The sequence below is a fragment of the Monodelphis domestica genome, chromosome 4 (assembly GCF_027887165.1).
Source record: "Monodelphis domestica isolate mMonDom1 chromosome 4, mMonDom1.pri, whole genome shotgun sequence".
NCBI classification, from domain to species: domain Eukaryota; kingdom Metazoa; phylum Chordata; class Mammalia; order Didelphimorphia; family Didelphidae; genus Monodelphis; species Monodelphis domestica.
Window position 1 is genome coordinate 319,008,293 of NC_077230.1, and position 24,284 is coordinate 319,032,576.

Sequence of the window (24,284 nt, forward strand, 5' to 3'; positions counted from 1 at the left end):
CAAGACAGGAAACTTGGGGTGAAAGAGGGGAGAACTCAAGATCCTGACTAACCGGTGTAGGTATACCCAGCAATGGGTATATAAGACTCTGCCCAGGTGGACAACTGGTCCACCCGAGCCCGACTCAGGACGTCCAGAACGGGAGGACTGTACCCCTTGGAGCCGCTGCCCCCCGCCCAGTTTGGGGAGCTGACATCAGGGCCCCTTGGGAAGTTGTAACGGCGCCTAATTTCGGAAGGGGGGTGGAGACGACTGGGCTCGGGCTCGTAGGTGGCACCCTTGCTCTGGCCTCCTGTTCCCTTCTGCGGTTTGTCGGGTTTGGTTTTATCTTGGGAGGGGTGAAGCTTCGGAGGTGCAGCTCCCTTACTTCTCTTTGGATCTAGTTTATTTCTGTTTCTCAAATACGTCGCAGTCCGAGAAAAGGACACTTGCAAATAGTGTTAACCGGAAAAGTCTTCCCTGGGACAATCGGATGATTTATCCACCTCCATCTCTTTTAGAGAGCGCCCTTGTCTCCGAGGGGTAAGGAAGTATTACTTGGCATTGGTCGTTGTAGGTTCATCTCCGTCGCTTTTCTGTACAGTTCACAAATGACTGTAGGGACTGCTTTAACTTCATTTAGATAATGCTTTATTCGTAATTTTGGTAAAATTTACTTATTAAAGATATGTATTCTAGATCTTGCACCCTCTCCGCTAAATCGCCAGATTAACCCTTCGCTGGCAAATACTTGGCTTGTTAGACGCACGCCTTGGGGAAATGGTTTTAGCTAGTTATTGGGTTGTTCACGAGGGGAATAACGATGCACAGCAAACATAATCATGCACTGTTAACTGGGTATTGGATTGAAGATTGGGATTATTCCGGAATGACTAGATGGATTAAATTCTCTTGGTTGAAGAGGTGGGGGCTGGCCTTGCTAACTGGCATTTTCAAAAGGAGAAATGTGGGGGGGGGAGTAGTATGGTTATTTTCAAATTATGTTTAGTACAGACTCAAAAAACAGGGGACTAGAGGGTAGATTTGTCTCTTGCCCCCCGATTGGCTGGCAAGAAGCGGTTCGGGAGTTTGAAGGTTGAACTGGATTGTGGTATTTTCGATTTCCCCTTGTCCCTGGACTAATTAAAGCTGAGAACCTGTAAATTTTAGTTAGGACTGCTGTAACTTGGAAATAACTAATTAGTGAAATTAGTGGAAAGTGGCCAGCGAAAAAAAAATGATGTTTGGATTTTAAGTCATATTTTAAATGATTTTTCAATCTATCAAAAGTTTGTGATTTTAAAAGTAAAACAGAAGGGACCATGACCTCACAAAATTGTATGATTTAAAGCAACACATTTAAGACTTTTTAAATTTTGAAACCCAAGTTTTCATTGGTTAATGAAGCAAATGTGCAGGTTATTTTTAAATTACTTATAATTAATTTAGATTTAAAATTTTGGGTTATTTTTTTTAGATGGTAAGGTTTGTTGGGTTGTTTGGGGGGTTTTTTGCGACAAAAACATCCTGTTTGTGTGAGTGACCATACCTAGGTAAATTTTTATTGTTATATGTGTGTTTATACACATACACATTTTAATCACATTTTAAACTGAAAAGCCTTTTCCTACAGGTTCCTATGGGTAGAAAACAAAACTTTTGTAAAGATGTTTTATTTTAAAAATCAGTAAATAAAGGGTTAGATTCATCGGCCAATTCTACAAATTTAAACTTTTAATTTTCAGTAAATTTATGCTGCTTCACAATTTAAATCACATAATAGGTAAACATTGTGTATATGTGTATCTTATTTTATTATTTTGATGAATTCATTAACCGGAAATGTTCCTTTCCCTACCAAACTTTAAACTTTATTTTTTTAGGAAGGTGTGCTTGTTTAAATACTATTAGAAATAAATTCTTTTCCAGTTTATTTCTGAAACTGTCATTCCCATTTCAGTTGGGCATGATAAAAGGTGGGTGTGGTTTTCAAAGAAAAGTAGTGAGCACTGATAAACCAGTTAGCTGTAGATGTACATCTACATTTTTTGTAGTTTTTTAAATATATATATAATTTTTTGTAGTTTTTTATTTCCTAGGTAGATTTTCTTTCTATTTTGATGCACGTGATGGAACTTTTAAATTTTGTTCTTAAATTCTCACATTAGGTAAAAGATAAGTTCTTCATAAACATTCAAGTAGTTTTTAAATAAAATACTTAAAATGCTTTTTAATGACATCCACATTGATAAATTGAAAATAGCTTGTGATCAGACTGTAACAGCGTTATTTATAAACAGTCTTGTATATTTTTCAGATCCGAGTTGGATAATTTCAAGAATATTTCATTAAAGGAGGGATTTACCTTCACAAAGTTTTAGGAAAGAAAATATTAAATGATAACTTATTAGAATGGAATTGTTGTCCATTATTCCATTTTTTGCTTTTCAGTTTCCTTAACTGTTATGATGGTTTTCAGAAAGGTGGGAAGTGTTGGATTTAATAAATATTAGCCAAATTTAACTGTTAAATATATAAAATGCCTTTGTTTTAAATTTATCCTGTATTTAGAAAATCCTTCAAATAAAAAAGATGATTTCATGAATTCTAGATGCAACAAATATATTGTTTTCAACTCTTATCGATGAGGACATTATTAACTGATAAATGTTAATTAAAAAAACATTTTAATGATTCCTTTAATTTCTAGCCAACAGTGAAACTTACCTTGGATTTTGTGATAAGTAGGCATATATTCCAGCAGGTGTAAGCAAAAAGTATATTGTGTACACCTTTTATTTCTATACAGAATAGTATTTTATTTATTCATATACATGACTAGAAAAGCACAGAGTACTGTGCCAAAAATGGTGGTTATTGTATATTGTGATAATAGTGGGTTGTTTTTTTTAATGTCCTGTTTACATGTAGTGGGAGTAAATTAGGGTACTTGCTAGTACTGTATGGGTTACCAGAATATATAATTTCATCATTTGATAGGTTATTTTTATTCATTTTAGTTTGCTAACCATTCAGTCAATCAACAAGAATTAATATAAGTCCCTACTATGTGCCAGGCATTGTGCTAGTCCGTGGGAATACAAAGAAAGGCCAAAAAATTCCTAACACATTATGCAGGATCCAAATAGAAATTGATTTTTCATTGGAAAAATTTTTAATTCTTTTCTCTTGTTATACTGACATTTTATCTATGTAGACTATTACAACCTTGCATATTTTCTCAATCACCTTAATAATGTTTAACAAACAATAGGTACAATCTATGGCAAAACCAAAACTTAGTTTTCTAACTTTTCCTTTTGTTTTATTTTTAACTGCCTCCATTTGTTAGGGTGCTGTAAAGCCTTTCGTGTAGTTTTCTGTGAAAGTGACTTGAGTCATAATAAAATGTAACCTACAAAAAATTTTTAGATTAATTATATTTACCGAAAGAAAGAATATGCTTGCTGAAAACCTACTATAAACTTTAATTTTGTATCACATCATTCATAACAAATTAAAATTCAAATTGAGTAGCCAATTCTCTTTATTTTTTTATTATGAGCATGGGTTTACAAAATTTTGTCACTTTTATTTGGCAAACTGTTTTAGGTTGTTAGTTGAAAATTGGCTCTTGTGTCAAGACTTCTGTCTTTGTTTAATGGAGCTTAAATCCACACATGTATTGATTTGTTTAACCCTTTCTAGAAAGAACAATATGACGCTGATTTTACTGGAAGAAATGTGTTAGATGACTATGCCTTATTAAGGAATTAATGGATCTCTGTGGTTTTTAGAAGTAATTATGGTATAGATTTTTATCTTATTTTTTCAATAAATGTGCCCCTCCTCCCCAATTCCTCCTCTACCCCTAATTCTTTAGGACTGAAGAAGTTCCAAAGCAATACTGCACTTTTTTTTTTTTCAGGTACTAAGTATTGGAATTTTGTATTTATATTTAATTTTAGGTTTAAATCCATTACTAATTTATGTTCCTACACATTTGTATTTTTGTCTGATTTGTTGTATTTGTCTCCGAAGTCTCTCGCCCCCCACCCCCAAACTATATTTCCTAGCGTTTGGGGAAATAGATTTGGCCCTCATTAATTTGCTTTACTATCTAAAATCAGATCACTCCTTTGAACGGCAGAAATCATAGGTTTTTGAAGTTATAGGGTTCAAATATATCTAGTTTATTTGAGTTCTGAACTCTCTATTCTTAGTATTTTTATAAAACTCCAGGATATTTAATATACTGAGAAAGAAGTAGAAAAAATATTGGTATTATCACAAAGAAACTTGCTGAGAACTTTAAACTTCCCCCATTACTGCTCAAAATAACAGTTCAGGGGGGAAAAAAAACCCCAAAATGTCACCTAGAAATAAAAGCTAAACAGGCAGAAAATTTACATATATACGGTACTTGTAGTTTTTAAAAGTGTTTTAACAATGGGAAATTATTTTAATATTTTCTTAGCAAAATGATGAGATTTCCTAACAATATGTAATTACAAAATGTTCTTGTACTGCACATGAAATTTGATTCCCTGTATTTTAGAATTGCTTCTCCACTCTTTCCTTTCCCTATACATATGACATTAATACTTAATTTTATAATAGACTTTAATCTTCTGCTTTCATTATCCATGTCAATATAATATTTTTTTTCTCATTTAAAAATCTAACATTTTTCCTTGGATTATTCTGTCTTAAAATAGCATCTCACATATAATTTTAAACTCAATGTATTGAAGTGTATACATTCTAAATAAAAATTTAATAAATCCAAACATTTTAGTTGATCTTTAAAAGGATTTTGCATGTTTAAGGAATATTTTTGGATAAAAGTTGCCTTTGAGGGAAGGATTAAAATTTTTTGAGAAACAAAAGTTTTTAAAATTATCTTAAGTGAAAATGGAGAATTTAAAATATTAAGATGAACTTTAATTAGTTTACCAATATTTGCTATCATTTTTTGATAATATAAAAATACCATTTAAACTATTGTTTAATTGTTGTCAATGGGACATCAGAAAGCTAAGTAATACATGGAAAATGGAAGATGTACATTTGGTCATATAATTTTTAGAATAAGGCATAGCAAGATGATTTGACCAAAGGCTCTTTTCAGATCCGTTTCTTGCTGGTAAATCAAGATTATCTTTTTTTTATATAAGTTTTGATTGAATAGGATTAAACTGTGGTCCTCTCCTTATGTTTCTGTTATCTAAATTTTATTTCAAATTTGGATATTAAAGACTATGTCTGCAATAGTAAATACTACTTTTGATAGTATTTTTTGTATTTGTATTGTTTTAAAATGCTAATAATTTGGGGATGCAGCTAATTAAACAATTTGCCCCCAAAACAAATAACCACTCTTTTAGCTATTTGAGGTGGTGCATTTTAGCAAAAGCTACTTAGCCACTCTAGAACTATCAAACTTTTTTTAATCTATAAATTAATACTTTTAAAAAATTAACATCTTTGGTAATAATTATAATTAACCAAATTCACAATGAACTTTAATTCTGTTAGTTGTATAAGTAACCTACTTAACCATACAGTAGTTATTCCAGTTTCCCCCATATCTCCCATCCTACTTTCTGAAATGAATATTGTAAGAAGAAATGATAGCAGAAACATATTAATCTGATTTGAAGTCTTCTCATGATAAAGAAGCGTATCACAGGTGTTTCTAATCAGCCAGTCTTTAAAAAGAACAGTATTTTCACATTAGGACTTCCCCTGAACATAGGCAAGGTGAGGGTCATTTTGATGACCTACATCTATGTTTAAGGATCAACTACATAACTGTGGGTGTCGGAAATCTGTTGAGTGTCTTCGAACTATAATACATGACATTTTTATTGCAGGTTTTGACCTTTTTGTAGAGGAGAACTGATTCTGGAGAACAACTTAACTTCTGTGATTGAAAACCCCCATATTATATATGGAAAAAGATGGGAGATTAAGGTAGATTAATGAATTTATTACTTCCATAGTTTTCTATTTAAAAGCTCAAAATTTTTATGTTTGGCTTTTGATATATGATTCAACTAGTGATGTAGTTTAGGATTTTTGTTAAAGTTGGGCAACCTGACTTTTAATTTGTGAGGAAATTTAAAATCAGCCTCACACCAAATACTCTTGTGAGATGGGCCAAATTATGTGTAAAAAGCTGAATTTATAAGCACTTTTTGGAGTTGAAAGAAATTGACCATATACTGATTCTCTTATGGACAGTTTCTCCATTTTAATGATGTGAGGATGAAAATATGCATAATTAAAGTCGTATCTATTTTAGATTTATCCTATTATAAATAATTATTCTTGGTTTACAACAGGTTTTTGTTAAATTAATGTTTGGCTAGATTTGATAAGTAGGTTCTAGATAGCCTGCAAAATTAATTTTTAAGAGACATTTATTGGTAAACTTAACAAAATAATGTTAAAAGAAGCAAATGTGAAATTAAAAATAAGTTCTGACCTGGACAAAAATGCCTATTTGGTTGAAACTGTGAAAACCCCACTTTTATTTAAGCAATGTCTATAGGATTATATAGTCAGCAAAAAGTTAAAATTGCTTAAATCATAAATTGTAATAAATTCTAATTTTACATGCTACATCCCAGAATAGCATGCTTTTTTTAAATGCCTTTGATTTTTGTGGAAAATGGTTTAGAAACTAACTTTGTAATAACAATCCATATTTTGCTGTAATATTTTTTCCTTTTGATCTGGGAAATTTGGAAGATTTAAACTAATAACAAGAGTTTTCAATAGAGAAGCTTAGTGTCTTAATTTAAATACACAGTATTTAAATTTACAGTACAGTAAGAATATCCAAAGTAGTAACATTTTCAAGTAATGTCTTATTTTTTTTAATATCCCTTATTAGTAAATTCTTTATATTTTAGTTTGCATGAAATCCCCAAACTTGATTTTAATAAGTGGTGTAATTTGAATTTTTAGATAACAAGAGTTGTTTAATCATTTTTTAAGTGTAAGAAAAAAGTAAATTTGACTTAGTGTTGGGGGGGGCGGTGTTTTTCCCCTGCTGAGTGTTATTCTCTATTGCAGTATTAATCTCTTCATTCAGAGAAATCCTTAACATTTGGAGTAAATAAAATCAGCATACATATTGTATTTGAATGATGTGTTGTAAAAGTAGTAAATGTATTTAAATAGTGTATATATTTTAAGAGTACCTTTATGACTAAATCATAATGGTTTAAGTTATTTAAGTAAACTTATAGTGGTAAATACATATTCAAAATATATATGACTTATTAAGTATATGGTTATACTTTTGATCAGAGGTCAGTTGGACTAAGGCTGGATCCCATACTAAAAAAAAACTTTTTTTTTTTCATTTACAAAAAATGTATGGGTGCAACTTGCTGGTTTTATTTTTATTTATTTTCCCAAATGGTAAATTTAGATCAGATAGTGTCCATTTTAGCAGATAAGAATGTCTAAAAGAAGGGTAAAATTTTAATATAATCATCTAAATATTTAGAATCAACCAAATTTAATGTCACTTTTAAAATCAAAATTTTGTATAGCGTTTGAATAATTTCTATCAAACATAACAATTAGAGGAAATGAATATTTTTGTCCAGTATTTGTAAATAAGTCATGGTCATTGCTATTTAGTGACTTTCCTTTGAGAACAACTTCATAAAATTACTTTTCCAGACTTAAACTACTGGGGGTTTCCAAATATTTTAAAAACTTTACTTTGGTCATTTGCCTGGATCTATAAGAACCTTAAAGATGCATTTGCCTTTGCTTTTTTTTTCTCATAGACAATTTTTCCTGACTGAAAAAAATTAAACTTAAACACATAATTATTCTTATTTAGCAGTAAAACAGTAAAGACCCTTAGAAGGATGTAGCTGTTTATAATATATTTATCTCTTTAAAGGGGATATGGAGACATTTCACAAGATTTGTTGTTTGAGTTAGAAATCGCTTAACTAAGCTAAGTTTTTCTTTCCAGTTTATTTAGCTAACAATTTGTCAACTTTTTTTGTGTAATTTTTCTTTTTGTGCTAATACTTTATTTTTTTCAGTATTCATATTCCATGTGTTTTCTGAGTTCTCAACTTATGCTTTTGTAATGAAAATCGTAATTGCTTGTGAAGTGCTATTGTCAAAAGCTTGATTTTATTAGAATTTTATAATTTTCAAAAGTTGCTTTTTCCTGAGCACTTCAGTAACAAACTAAAAATGCAGATAAATCACATGATGAATAACACTATGGATGTAGTGTGTTAGCAGAGCTACTTTAATTTCAGACAGTCTTGTCAGTTGCAATAACTTCTAAATGTGGTAAGATAATTTTTTTCCCTCAAGGGGGATTTTTGTGGTAAAATTATTCAATACTCAATATTAAGCTTGTTTTTATTTTATCTCAATGACAAACATTTAAAATTTTTATTTATGAGATGATTTTAAAAGGAAAAAAATCTAATTTATCACTTAAATATTGGGATTATAAATTAAGTGATAATATTGATAAATTTTATTTTGTTTTTTCTATTCATTACACACTCATGGGTATTCTTAGCTAAAATATTTGCTGTTCTACTATTTCACTAATGTGTACATTACTGGGAGTTGGTTTTACTTGTTTTTTGGTTTGGGGGGGGGGGGTGTTTGTTTGTTTGTTTGTTTGTTTGTGACCAGACCATTGTTTGAAGCAGAAACTTTCATAATGCCAATGCTCAGACAACTATTTAATCCACTAATTTCAGTAATCAATTAGTGTTGAAATAGGTTTAAAATTTTTTTTAATCATACTTAGATGTTTTCTATAGAATTTTTTCTTTAGATGACTAGAGTTTTGTTTTAGTTTGGGGGTTTTGGGGGTGTATGTCTTTGATACATGACTCCTGTGAAAATTTTTAAGGAGTAATTTCTTGGGGATCTGGTCAAAATTCGATTGTTATTTTCTAGTGTACTTTTGTGGTGTACTTGAACATTTATTTGCTTTTTATTGATAGAACAGAGAAATTGCTTAGTTATGGCCAAAATTATATTCACTTTTTGAAAAGGATTCTCTTAAGACAACTTTAAATAATGGAAATGATTCAATAAAATTTAATATCGCACATTTTTCTTCTAATACCATATAACCTTTGTAGACAAACAATATTTGTAATTATTAAACAATGCAGATATTACTTTAATTCTCATTTATGTATCAATAATATCTATTATGTTATCAACTGAATGCCTATCTTATTAAAAAGTGGAAATTTCATTTCGAAGCTTATTTTTACACATGTGTGTATTTCAAAGGAAAGAGCAGGTCAAATTTTGCTTTTTTTTTCTTTTTATATCAAGTTTTAAGTTGTAATGCCACAGGAGCCTGCTATTTTTGCTTCTTGGATGGGACTCTAATTAATATTTCATAAGTGAATATAGATAAGATACCTGAATTTGTTTTAAGTTTATTCAGAAAGACTTAGTAAAATTTTACTCCAGTATGGTTCACATCACTTCCTCATCTCATACTTCCTTAAGCTAAATTTGGGGGAGTTTAGGTAGTTGAATCAGCAATTAAGTATAAACTTGGGAATTCAAGGTCATATTGTATCATTAAAAGGAAATGAAAACTTGGAAAAATATAATCTTATTTCCCCCTCAATAAGCAGATGCTTTGCTCACAGCAGTGTACCCTAGCCCACTGCTTAAGCAGCTGCTGATGGGCACAGATCATCCTTGGTTTTGCCCCCTGAAAGCTGGGAACAAGGGCTGGAGAATCTCTGCTTTTTGTCAACTGCTATTAAAAACATTAATGTGTAGGGGTGGTGATACAAGGGGTTCTCCACCATTTAGCTGCTGAGAACCTTAGTGGGAATCAAATGTCCAAAAGCATATACAAATTATAATAATTCAGGAGAAATTTTTCAAAAAAATAGTATTATACATTGTAATGGTACTATTGATAGCTTATTAACATATAGGGCAAAAGATCTCTGTGTAAAGGTATTTTCCACTTAAATACAAAAGGCAAAAGAAGGCGTTGGTAATTAGTTGCTTTCTTTGTCTAATTTGCTGTGACAAAATTTTTTCTGCCTCTTTAGCACTATAGTAGAAACAAACATGACATTTCTATAATTGTTCTCATTGCTATTAGGAAAAAATTCTAGGAGAAAAAACTTTTAAATATATGTTGATATTCAAATTTAGGTTCCAGCTGTAAGAGGAACAAGTAAAAAAAGATAGGGTCACAGAAGTCTTTCCTGCTTTTAGTTTAAGTTCGGTAATAACCAACTTTGCATCTCACTTTGAATTCTAATAGATCATTCCTGATTTCATCTACCATCTCCTTAAATATAGAAGCAGTGCTCAGTATTTTCTATAGTTGCCAGCATGTGTGCCAACATCACAGAACCAAGAGTGCTAAAGAAAATCAAGTGGTTATAATAAACCAGTTAGAGATTAAGTTTACAAGTAGAAACCCGTAAACTTGATTTTTTGAATGCCTGCATTTTGCCTTGATATTTACATGACCTATAAAGTACAACACTTAAATTAGGATTTTGCTTCTCTATTTTTTTCATGGCTTCGTGACATACCTAGCTCCTTTTCTAGTAATGCCCAGCATTGGTGGTGAAATTTTAAAAGAATTGGGGGAGGGGAGGATCTATAGCACAATAGGTAGAATCTTACAAAGTATTTACCTAAAGATATTGGCAAGAATTGTTTTCTGAAAAAGTTTGAATCTGTTAAAATCCTGCCCTTGTACAAGTGGTAGCCATTACAGGGTAAATCACAGGTTCATTGAAGGATTAGCACAAGACACATTTTTATAACTAAGTAGAACTTTTCCCTATGTTTCTGGTATAAAATTTTTAAAATTCTTAATCTTTTTTGACAGATTAATAAATTCATAATGCCTGGGATTTACATAAGTAATTTATTTCTCTATCACTTCATAGAGTATTTTTGCTCTAAATACATAGGATTTTAATTATTGCAATTTCTTAAAAGCTTTGGACTTTTTATATAATTCTTTATGTAAGATAAAATGATAGTGGACAAATTACAAATAAAAGTTTATAATACTAAGATCCTCCTTTATGACACAATTTAAAATCCTAGTATTTATACTAGCATATTTCTCAAAAAGTTATGATTTCTTCCTGTTCATTAATACTACATTATTTTCAAGATGAATCTTAAAAGTCATAAAGTACCTTGGAAATAATAGAAAATAAAGTTTTCTTGTAACCTCGCCTATTTGTAGAGTTTGTTAATGTAAGAAGTTTAGCCTTACATTCTTGAAGCTATCAAATTGGATTTATTCACAAAAAGCTGCCTTAAAAGTAAAACAGGAAAATAAAAGTGTTAAAGAACATTCAAAGAGGCAGTATTTGTATTTCCTTTATTATCCTTCATCTATAGAATAAGGGAATTGTATTAGATGATCTCTAAGGTCACTTCTGACTCCAGATCTAATGCTCTTTACCATAAAATTGAGTCATTTTTTCTTAAATGAAACTGCATTGTTTCCATGTTTACTCCAATTAAAAAAGGAAGATTTTTCTATTTAATAAAAGTAAATCATATTTTCCTCTCTTGGTTTTTCAATTTTTTTTCTTTTTTTAATGTTATAATATGCCATTCATAGAAATTCAGACATTTTGCAGATCATTTTATATTTCAAAGTGGGAGGTTTTTGATTTGTTTGTTTGGGGGGCTTCTTTTTTTTTTTTTTTTAATCTTTTCCTGCTCAAATGTGTATTCTTTGGGTCAAATTCCCTGCCATCCTTATTAGTTAGTAGACTGTGCCTATGACTAAATAATGCCAAATAGCACAATGAAAACTGTGGGGGTGGAAGGAGATGTCAGTTTTTAGGTTCATCAATTTATATAACTAAATTTTTTCCATTTTATTGGGTGTTTTGTTTTTTTAATGTCTTTTCATCAGGATGTTATTTTTATAACAAGGACTTTAAAAGCAGCATTATATGACTTGGAAGTTAGAACACATCTTAAATGTCATCTAGTCCAATCCCTTCATTTTATAGATAAGGAAACTGAGACCCACCCAAGAAAATGAAATAATATACATTCAGTGTACATGAATCTACTGTGATCCATCTTCTATCCTGCTGTATACATTTTTGAGATAACTTTGTAAGGAGTATTGAAATTCTAACAGTGATAAAGAGTAAAACTAATAAAACTTTCTCCTCATTGACTTGCTAATTTAAAAGTTCTTTAGTTTCATCCCTTTTTAATCCTAAAAACAAAATTTCCTTCCTTGATATACTGATATATAATCTTTTTTCATTATTACAAGTAGAATATCAGTAATGAAACATGAATTTCTTGTTACTGTCTTATCTGGAATGCTTAAAATCATAAATTTAATTGTATGTATTGTATCCCAGTTGTATGTAATATACTATAGCTCATAACTTTAGGACCAGGTAATTTGGATTTTCGGATATCTTCATATTTAGATATGTTGACCAGGCGTAACTTAACAATATTAGTATGTGTTCAATTTGTAATATAATTCACATTTATTTGATAAAACCCAAAATGTTAATTAATATCTTCCATGGTAGTTATCTTCAAGTCCAGACTTTCCTTTTCTTCACATTATTAGTAAATTTCTGTACTCCTACCAAACTTCAATCTTAATGTATAAATTTAAATACCTATTATACCTATATAGTTTGCTTTTAGTTTTATAGAACATAATGCTTGTAGAAAAATGGTTTCTTTTTCAAACTAAATACAAGTGACATGAGGTAATATGAGAAAATTAATATTTTTTGTTTATTGTGTTGTGATGTATGAGGACTAGAAAATAGAAAAATGTGTCTAACAACATTAAGAACATGAATCAGACTGGAGCATAAATGAGATTTTAAATAATCTAGTTTATATTAAGGTGGTGGTTTTTTGTCTTTTCTATTTTTTTTTTTAGGTTATAGCAAGTTAAGATAGGCTGTATTGGTACTATGTGATAACAACTTGTTGACCTCAATTTGAAGAAGCATTCTTGATTTGTAAGTATTTCTGTGATCTTCCCAGCCCTTTATCATTTCTGTAAAAAGAGGTTTATTATGTGTCAACTTCTGATTTGTGAAATTTGTTCTTAAAAGAGCCTTAGTCTTAGAATACCAGCTTTCCTTTTTCTGACCTTTTAAAAGTTGGTTGCTATCTGACTCATCATAAAAAAAAGAAAAGAAAACCAAATCAATGTTTGGTGTTTTTTATTTTAAAGGTAATTGTTCTGTAAAAATTAATATAGTTTTTTTAAGTGAACTCTCCACTTAAAACTTTTTTATTTTTTATTTCATTAGAGAATAGATGTCTTGGTAAGCACCAAAAGGTGGAAAAACAGGAAGAATTGGTCCCTTTTCCTTCCCCGTATGCACATATCCTCTTACAGGATAAGAAACAGACATCTCTTCTAGGTCCCTTAGTTTTTGAGAAACTTGTGAATTTTGCTAGAATCATTCCAGGCAAAAGTTTGCTAAATGTCAATGCTATCCCCTATAGAAATATGTTTTTATTATCCATCATCAAATTGATCTCAAGGTCATCTAATTTTTATGTAATCTTTGAGAGATTTGTAAATCTCTTAGTGAGACCCAAATGTCAGATTATTATATCCATTCTCAACTATGTTGAAGTATGATTTTTTTTTTACCCTTACGGTCTGTCTTAGTAGCAGTAATAAGACAGAAGAGCAAAGTAAGCAACAGTTAAATGACTTGTCCAGAAACACACAACTGGGAAGGGTCTGAGGCCACATTTGAACCCAGATCCTCCTGACTAAGCCTGGTGCTCTATCTACTTTGCCATGTAGCTGTCCCACACTGTGACTTTCAGATAAAAGATAATGCTTTGGGTGCTTTTCTGTTAACTAAGCATATATTCTCTTACCCTTGTTTCCACAACTCATTAAGTAAAGTTAAATTATTCTGTGCTTAAAAAGGTAAGGTTCTAGACCAGAATACTAAGTTCATTAATAGGTAATAGTAAGTTTTTTAGGTGAAAATTAAATAATATTTAGGAGCCTGTAATTAACTGTACTTCTTCAAACTGATAGGCAGAAATCCCAAGTCCTCTTGTTTTGTTTTGTTTTTCTTTTAGTAGCTCACATGTAATCCACAACTGGAGTTCCTAATTAGCTCCTTGGAAGTTTGTTCTTCATTTTGTTTTGTTTTCTTATTGTTATTATTTCATTTTTAAATATTTTTCCATGCATACATGATTCATTTTCTTTCTCTTCCCTCTTCACTTTCTTCTCCCAGAGCCAACAAGCAATTCCACTGGGTTGTACAAATGTTATCACTTGATACCTACTTCCATATTATTCATTTTTGCTACAGAGTGATCTTCTAACGCCTAAACCCCAAATCATATACCCATATATACATGTGATAAGTGATGTCATATGTTGTTCTTTTGCATTCCTACTCCCATAGTTTTCTATCAGCATTCTTTCCTACAAGTCTTTCAGGAGTGTCCTGGCTTTTTGCATTGCTACTAGTAGCAAAGTCCATTGCATTGGATTGTTCCACAACGTATCCATCTTTGTGTACAGTGTTCTCCTGGTTCTGCTCTTTTCACTCTGCATCAGTTCATTGAGGCTCTCCCAGTTCATATAGAAAGCCTCTAAATCATCATTCCTTACAGCACAATTGTATTCCATCACCATCATATACCACAATTTGTTCAGCCATTCCCCAACTGAGGGATAACCCCTCATTTTCCAATTTTTTTGCCACCACAAAGAGCACAGCTATAAATATTTTTGTACAAATATTTTTCCTTATCTCTTTGGGGTACAAACCTAGTAGTGGTATGCATTCTTTTAAAGCCCTTTGGGCATAATTCCAAATTGCCTTCCAGAATAGCTGGATTAATCGCACTCTTTAAAATTGTTCAAGAAAAAGATTCTTTTGGATAGGTTTTTGTGCTACTTACTAATGGTTAGAAGTTATCCCTTTTCATGCAGACCTGAATGTCCCCATCAGATACTTTTATGAGAAAAGTTAATGCATTCTTAATCTCTTTCCAACTACTTGATAAATTTCTAAGCAAATGATCTCTCTAGATGTTCTCTAACAGCTTTTTAAAAGAAAGGCTGTTTACCATATTTTTAGATTAAAGTGATTTACTAGGGACTTCTCAGTGATAATATGCCAGGATTTTGCACTAGACCAAGATCATAAATGATTTAATATACATCTGAAAGTAGGGATCATAGTAGTTATGTAATTGGAACATTAAACTACAGTCATTTATCCTGTGTTTTCATTTCAAGTTTATTCCCTACTTTAAATTTGCTGCTATATTCTTTGAAATACTTAAAGGAATCATAGTACTCGTGATAGAAAGGGCTCATGGAATATCCTTGACTTTATATAAGGTAATAAACCAATTTCTCTAATAAATGATTACTGTAGATTAATAAAACATTTGTTTTCTGGTTTGTTTTTTCTTTGTTTGATATGATGAGTGGTAAGTGTATTGATTTCTGAAGACTTGGATTATAATCTAAGCTCTTTTAATTATAGCTTTATAAACTTAGACAAGTCATTTCCCCTTCTGAGCTAAGTTTCTTCATCTGCAAAATGGACATAATACTACTTTCTTTAACTACCATATGTGGTTATTAGGAAAGTATTTTGTAAGCCTTAAAGTACCATATAAAACACAAGTATCTATTAATCTTTTTTATCAAATATGAATATTTTATACATTTAAAAAGATTATTCAGAGAAGAGGTCTATGGCATTTAAAAAAAAAAGTTAAGAGCCCTTAATCTAAGAGGTACCGTAAAATCAAAGGATTGAATCTTAGGGTTTAGGGGGGAAAGATTATTTGTGCCAGGGAGTTAAAGAAAGGGGTAGGAAGGCTGACACAGGCAGACAGCCAACGTCAGGAAAGTCAGTAGGGTAAGAAAAAACTTTTTTTAAGTCAAAGGAAGATGGGGTTGCCAAAAGTATTTCTAAGGTGAGGGCAAGTTTCAGCAGTTATTTATTTTTAAGACATTATCAAGGGGACATGTTAGTATATAAAATGAGTTAGGGTCTTTTTTAGCCTATGTAAGATTTATGAATACTAATGTAGATCACTGGTATTTTTTATACCTAGTTTCCATTTCTCTTGTTGAATACATGGTGTTGATACTAAGTTCTGCTAAGAAAATAATTGCATTTTGACTTATTTCATATCACGGTGAAACACATTTTGTAAAATGGAATCTATCCTCTGCATTGCAATAGTGTTTTTACTTAAAAGTGTTTTTTTTTTTAGTTATTTACTTTTTTACAAATTATATATTACATTTCCATAAAATATGTCAAATTCAATCCAAATCATTTTTAAATTAATATAGTGAAAATATTTTTGGAGTTTGCAATTTTTGTTCTTCCTTGACCATATTAGTAATCAAATGATAAGCAAACATTTACTAATATGATTTGGCTTTTACTTTGCAATTCACTGTGAGGAACACTTTGGATAATAGACATACCTTTTACCAGTTTATAAATGAGTGATGTCTTGTTTGTACTTTAGGCAAATTGGAACCTGCAGGAAAATTAGCCTTTTTTAGATATCAATTCCCTTAATAGTATTATGTAATCCAAATGGAAATCATTTAGGTGTATAATGCCAATTGGGTATCTCAAAGAAGTCTTTTGGTATAAAATACTAATATGAAAAAATTTGTTAAATTAGTGATGAAATGAAATTGTACTCTACTACACATCTTCTATAATTATACTCATATTTTGGTTATTCTAGAGAGAATTATTTAGACCGCTCACTGCTTTTTCTCTTATGCTCTCAACGTTTGGATCCTTCAATTATTTATTAGTTTTTCTTTCATGGAAAGTAGTGACAGCAAAACCTAGATTAGTCAATTTGGCAACTCTAAAGAAGACTTCGAAATTGGGAAAAAAAATTCTGAAATTGTGTTCTGAAGTAGTCTTCCTCCACCCTAGTAGTAGAAAGCTGAATTTTTTTTTAATTGTGTTTTAAATTTGACATCTTATTTCTAGCTAGTCATTTTAGGCACTGGATAACCAAAACTGATCATGCAATACCAAATTTCTGATTGTTATATAATAAAGATGAATGTATATATTTAAATTTTACATCGAATTTTGTGTAATTTTATCTTATATTAAATATCAGGGTTGTTAGATGTAAAGATATTAATAATGAGTCCTGTCCTTTAAAGATTTGTTAGCTGTATAGTCTTTTGTTTAAGGGTCTTAAAAATGCATTTGTTCTTTAATTTTCCTCCAGGCATCATAATGGCATACCAAGCCACCAATGCAGTACTAGACCAGTAGTGATCAAGGGCTATGATATGCCCCTTGAAGATTGTCTACATGAAGAAAAATGCACCATTACGAGTTGTATTGACACTATGCTTAAAAATAATATTGTGTTCTATCAAAGACCTAAAATACTGTGCCAGTGACACATCAGGAATCTTATCTGCTCTAAGGAAGAAAAACATTTTCATACTGAGAGATCTGTATTAACATTAGGACACTCTAGTTTTGTGGTGATGATGCACCATTTCAAAGTCTAAACATAGTTCCCCTATAAATGGATATCCAAGTTTATAGGTTGCCAAAAAAAAGATCAGCAAATCTAACTGTTCAATACAGTCATAACATCTGGTTTTTTGTGGGAAAATTATTATATATCAACTCTACTAATAGCTTCTGTAGTCATTTCTTAAGCATAACAATGAATGATTTGTAACAAAAGACAAAACGTTGGTTGGTATTATTCGTTCATATAGTAGGGCATTTACACTAAGAGCATAGGCCTTTAAAACCGTGGCATTCAAATTCATAAAAGAGGAATTAATATTGGTGGTGATTGGGGTTGATTAAACTATTAAGATTTAATAACATTCTCCATATTTTGGATATTTCAGTGAAGTGGTTTACTTCAGAAATATCAAAAAATAAGTCTATCATGAAACCAGTAGTAAAGATGAACTTTATTTGCATGATTGCATTAAGTCCCTAAAAATTCAAAATCATATTGAAGAGTTGGATGATGATCTCCCATCCAACTAGACAGTTTGTAGGCTCTGTATAGTGGCTTTCAAAAGGTAAAGTTAAACTTTTTCCAAACTGATAGATCTGGGAAACTTTTTTATAGACAAGGACAGGATTTACCCAAAGTTCTCAAACCCTTGATAGTTCCTAAACTATTATTACATGTAAGGACACAGCAATATTTGGTCAAGTTGCAATTTTAAGAACATAAAAGTAACAAAAATTTTAGAAAATACTCACTATATTTGTAGTGAAACAAAGCATTTGAAAAGCAAATGCACAGGGAATAGCTGCATGCTTTAGTGTCTACATTTTACTCCATGCCAAAAGATGAAGCCTCAGTGTTTTGAATTGGAGCATTCCCAGAATACTAACGAGTAAGGTAGATTATACCATGCATTTGTTAGGACTTTAGTTTGTCCCTTTTTAGTACCAAAATCGATTGTCCAGTGTTTCCTCTAACCACCAATTATAGCAGCAGTTCATGTGAATGACTGAATGTCACAAAATAGTCAATAAAAATTTGTCATGAAAAGAAAACAACATAGAGTATCTGCATCAAAGAACTGCTGCATCTAAGCACAAATGTTTGGTAAGATTGACCATCCTTCATCTTCTGTTTACAGCAGTCCTAAGAGGGCTTCTCATTGCAAAGATAATGAAAGGCACATAGAAAGAAGTTGTCAAAGTTAAGAGATTATTTTTGTGAGATTTCTATTTCTACTTTAAATCTAATCAAGAGAACTCTTTTGGAATATACTTAAAGAATAAAAGTGAAGACATTAAATGATTAATGGTTGAACAGCCATTTAGTGCCAAAGACAATGTCCTATCCAAAGTCCAGTATTGTTTCTCATAGACCACACACTTATGTCTCACAAGTTTTTTATCCCCCCCATTCAAAAACTTGAAATTACAAAGTATTAGTGGTAGTATAGTCATTTAGATTTTGAGACAAACAACATTTTCATTTTTCTGAATAATGAAAGAATTAGTTGTTTTTAAACAAGATAACACGTATGTCATAGGATTGTTGTGAGAATCAAATGAGAATATATAATGAAGTGCTATATAAATACTAGCTATTCTTCTAGCAAGTCATCTCATATAAGGAAAGGTGGGTGGTGGGAGGGAACGTGTTGGTAAAACTAATTATATTGGAAAAGTCTACAGTATTTCACACCCATAACACTTCCTCTCCTACCCCCTGCAAAAAAGTGGGGTGGAGGAGGTGTCATTTCATCTCTTTGCTTTTGATCTTCACAGCATTCCATTTTAATTATCTATTACTTTATGTGTTTAAATTCAGCTCTTCTCCAAGGTAAAATAAACTTATGTTTCTAATTTTTTTATTTTAGGTTAAAGTAACTTGAGTTTGTTGTCAAGACAATATTTTTTTTCCCCAGAAATGTTAGAGGAAAAGAGTTGGCTTATTCTTTGTTGTCTTGCTACATTTAAAGTATTTCTGTAAAAGTAATTACATATTAAGTTAAATTATATATTAAGTTAACTTTTAAGTCTTTTAAAAATAAAACTGGTTAATGTAAATTTAATCCTTTTTCTAAAAACTGTTATCTTATGTCCTTCTTCAGGAGCTAGTATGTAGACACCTTGGGGTAAAGTAGCAGCACATAATGGTTTGTTGGTTTTGAAAAGGTGCAGGCCATATTGTGCTGCCTCAAAAATACAAGGATCTGATCTTCTGAAGAATCTATATTGCTTGATAGCCAAAGCTTCATTGTGTGATACCAATGTCAACAGTGCCTTAGCAGCACGTAAATATTGGCGTTAAGATTTTAAAAGTATCTCCAGTATTAACTGTGCTGCTGAAGTAAGGTTGGCCCCTCTCTGCAAAAACAAAAAAAAACCTTGGTTTTTACGTTAAATGTGATCTATAATCCTAAAGAACTCTGTAGAAACATTTGCAAAATTAGTGTTTACGTGTATTTAAATATCACTTTACTTTTTAAAAAATGATACTCAAGTTAAATTTCTTAGTTTTGTTTTGTAAAGTTAACTGAGAGCATTTTATCTATGAATATTTGTCCACTATTTTGGAAATTAAAGACACAATCATTTTTTGTACCTTTTTTAAATAGTTTCCAAGAATGGACTCTTACAGGTATGGGAAGATACACATTTAGAATAGTGTGAAATTTTAGCCATAAAATAGGGGGGGGGGGTAGTTCTCCCATAAAAGTCTAAGATACTTTCTGCACTAAAACTTTTTGAGGTGTTTTTTTGTTGTTGTTTTTTAGATGTAAACTTTAGCTCCAGAGAAAGTCTTAATGTAAGATCAGAGCATCTATTTTAAAATTATTACTTTTCAAATGCAATAAAAGTAGAAAAATTTTCCCCTTTAGGTTCTCTTTTTGTCCTGACATATAGTAAGCTATTTTGTTATTTCATCAAATTATTCAATTAAAATTATAATAAAATAGCTCATGCATGTAAATTTTTAATAAAGCCAAGTGGTTGTTCTTTGCACTCTACCTGATAGCAAAAATTCAATAAAAAAGTATAATGGTTCATTTCCAGGAATTGAAATTACCCATTTGGGAGACTTAAAATAAGTTGTTCCACTTTAAGTATAAGTTTAATAAACATATTAAATGTGGGAAATTAAAGAGAAGACAATTTAAAATAATGTCTCTTGTATAGATGGTTGAGCCTTTTAAAAAACCCATCTCCAGAAATATCTGGCTGCAGATTCTTCATAGTAAATCTTGTAATGTCTTCTTAATACTGTCTTCTAAATATTTTGTGTTTCACTTAAATTCAAATTTATTATTCCAAATTTTGTCTGACATGCCAGTGATTCAGCTGTTTTCCTAAATATTTGGTGAAGTTTTTTTTTAATCATGTCACAGTATTTCAAGTTAGGTCCAATAATATGCTTTTAAAATATTGTCCAGTATGTCTTTTATGTCTGAAGAAATACCATGTTTATTATTCATGCTTCAAATGTGAATGAAGAAAGATAAAATTCATTCCTATTTTTATAGCTAGATCAGAGCTTTTCTTTTTAAAGACTACTATAAAATCTCTTTCACTTGAGAGAGGGAGAAGATGAAACTTTGGAAAAATAAACAGGGAAGCATATGGAGAAAGTGAGAATCAAAAACTTAAATTTGCAACCATCTATATTTTAGAAGCTTCTAAAGGTAGCATATAGTAAGTATATACTGAAGCATATAGAATAATAGCAGCTTATTAAGAATGAAAACACATCTCAGCTAATATACATTTTTCTGTGGCTCAAATCTTTTTAGAACTTTTAAGGAGCAGATTTTTTCTATGTTAAAACTTTTAACTTTGCTCTTAATGTTGATCTTTGTTTCAATAGCTTACAAAATCTCAAGTAAAAAAATAATAAAGGTGCTTTTCAGTGTAAATGAACTTTTTTGCATCTTAGATGCAAAATATCTTTCAGATTCTTAAGTTGGTGCCAAATAATTCCATTGTTGACAATCTGTACAATACATTAGTTGGAGTATGGAACTAAGCCAAAACAATTCAGGCAAGTACATATAAGATAGTGATAAAAAGTTTCAGTATATTAACAATCTCTTCTATTAAAAAGTAGCCCCTATTCATTTTTTACAGAGTTTAAAAACTGAATAAAAATATAACAACAAAATAGGAAAATTTTGTAGAAACTAAAATACATGCTTCATATTGTAAAATTTTACAAGAAATAATAGTCATTGATAGAGCACTTTTAGGTCCTTTTCTAAATGATAAAGATAACATATATAATAGCATTTCCTACACAGAGCTGTCAATATTATCAGATTTACACATGTTTAGAGTACTCAAATTATATTATATATATATCGTGACCACTCTACATTCATATATTCATTTAAACCTGCATTCTAAATCTTAATTACATTTCTTGCCTTTTGCAGGTGGATATTACCATCCCGATGGAAAAATCTTCTCCTGAGTGTTTCAGTATCTCATTGAGAGCTTTGATTCTTTTAAACATTTAGGTAGATTAATGCACTTCTTGGGAATGAAATAAAGGTTATATTTAGTAGTTCTTATCTTCTACTTTATAGAGACTCCTTATATTGTAATTGTTAAGGAGTTCTAATATCTTTTTTTCCTGTAGCCTGAGCCCCTTCTACAATAAAATTAGGTGAGCCCATAATCAATTAACTGTACCTTCCAAATAAGAAAATGGCATAATAACCCATGACTTTTAATGCTCTGTTTTTTGTGTTTTGCTTAATTCAAGTAATTGGCAAAAATAGTTACAGTGACCTTTTACCCTCATTGATTTGCAGTTCTGAAAAAATATTCTGAAATTTACTTCAAAAGAATAATAAAATAATATTTCTAGTTCTTTCAAAAGGTCTTCTCATGGAACTAAAGAAACCAAGTCTTAATTGAGTAAAAAGATCCCCTTATGTTACTATATTGAAAGAAATGGATAATGGAGGTTTTAAATATTACAAATTATTAAATAATCTGATTGTATTAGCCAAATTATTATTTCTAGTTATAGCTCAAAGTCTACCTAGTACTATGCTAACTCAATTCTTTAACAGAAAATACTGGACAAGAACAGATTTTTCAAAAATAAAAGTTTTCAAAGTAGTAAGGTTTGTTTTATTATGAATTTGTACTTTGTAAAATGCTATTAGGTTATGTCTATTTGTAAAATGCTATCCTATCAGAATTAAAAGTTCACTGTACCAGTTTCCTTTTTCATCTAATAAGATAGCAAAAAACAGATTATTTTTATAGAGCTACCCAAAAATTGATTTTAAAGTATGACTGAGTATATCCTGAAATAATTCATAGATGTTGCTCTCTCAAAACTTTTAGTATTTTATATGCATTTATAAGCCATATACATCTTTTTAATTTGCCCTTTTTTGCTATTTTTTTAATCCTTTAGTTGCTTGCTTGTTTTACAATATTTGGTTATTTCCTAATTTATTGCCTTTTCTGCTTGTCTGGAAATCATGCAGTTTTATCATCTGAAGATTCACAAGGAAGAAAAAATTGTTGTGGTGGTTCAGTATTTTCAGTCATGTCCAACTCTTGGTGACCCATTTTGATATTTCCTTACTAAAGATACTGGAATTGTTTGCTATTTTCTTTCTCTTGCTCATTTTACAGATGAGGCAAACAGGGTGAAGTGACTGGCACAGGATCACAGCTAGGAAATGTCAGGTCACATTTTGAACCCAGGATCTCCTCCCTCTAGGCCTGACTCTCAAACCAAAGAGCCATCTAGCTACCTCCAATTAAACGGATTTTAGTGTGTTCTATAGAGTCTAAATAACTAATTCATTATTTTTCAAATTGAAGAGGAACTCAGCTTTTCAATGTCTGGGTTTATCTTTATTATTTATGAATTTCATAATGTTACCTGTATTACTGTTCCATGCCATTTCTAATTCTTGGCTTTTTTTTTGTTTTGTTTTGTTTTGTTTTGTTTTTGTCAACTCTCCTGCACCTTAATAAAGGGAAACTGTTTCTACATTATCTAATTACACCAAGGGAGTCTGGAAATTATTTCACATATATTTCACTTGGAATTCGTGGACCGTTTTTTGTCTTGTTACCTGGGAATAATTTTCCTTTAACATAAGAGATTTTAATTATAGAACTCATTATGGAATTTAACCTTTAGGAGTCTTTACTTTTCAGCAACATCAATGACCCTGGATGTGGGGGGGAAAGATTCAGAAGTTCTTAAAGTATTTTTATAGTGAAGACTTCCTAACTTAGGCATTAAAAAAAAATGTTTGAATTGCATTATGTCATTTATTCTCATCTCTGTCTTCCTGTATATCATGCATTTTTCCTTTAATTATTACAGTAAAACCATATGGAGAAGCTTCTCATGTTGATTTGGCACAGAAAATTGAAGCCTTTTTTAGACATTTTAACTGGATTATGCATTTTTTTCTGTTTTCACAGTGAAAACTTATGTTTTCAACTTTACCTTGATGGAATCACATTTCTCATGATGGCAAGACATAGCCTATTTATCAATTTGAAGATTTCTCTAAAATGCATTAGATTTTATTTAAGAAATAGCCTCTTGGGGGCAGCTGGGTGGCTCAGTGGATAAAGCCAGACCTAAAGACAGGAGGTTCTGGGTTCAAATGTGGCCTAAGACATTTCCTAGTTTGGTGACCCTGGGCAAGTCATTTAACTCCCATTGTCTAGCGCTTAACGATCTTCTGCCTAAGAACCAGTATTGGT

At 30.8% G+C, this 24,284-nt stretch overlaps 1 long non-coding RNA gene and 2 other non-coding genes across 3 annotated transcripts in view; all 3 read left to right on the forward strand.

Moving 5' to 3' along the window:
- The window catches only part of LOC130453828 (uncharacterized), a 57,671-nt gene that overhangs the window by 13,668 nt on the left and 19,719 nt on the right, over positions 1 to 24,284 (forward strand). Inside the window, exons 2-3 of the long non-coding RNA XR_008911413.1 lie at positions 5,856 to 5,955; positions 12,938 to 13,019. This is a non-coding gene — a long non-coding RNA (uncharacterized LOC130453828). The remainder of the gene's footprint in view (positions 1 to 5,855; positions 5,956 to 12,937; positions 13,020 to 24,284) is intronic.
- MIR15A (microRNA mir-15a) lies at positions 19,666 to 19,748 on the forward strand. The gene has a single exon (NR_032209.1). It is a non-coding gene; the product is annotated as a microRNA mir-15a (primary transcript).
- MIR16-1 (microRNA mir-16-1) lies at positions 19,810 to 19,899 on the forward strand. Its single transcript, NR_032210.1, has one exon. It is a non-coding gene; the product is annotated as a microRNA mir-16-1 (primary transcript).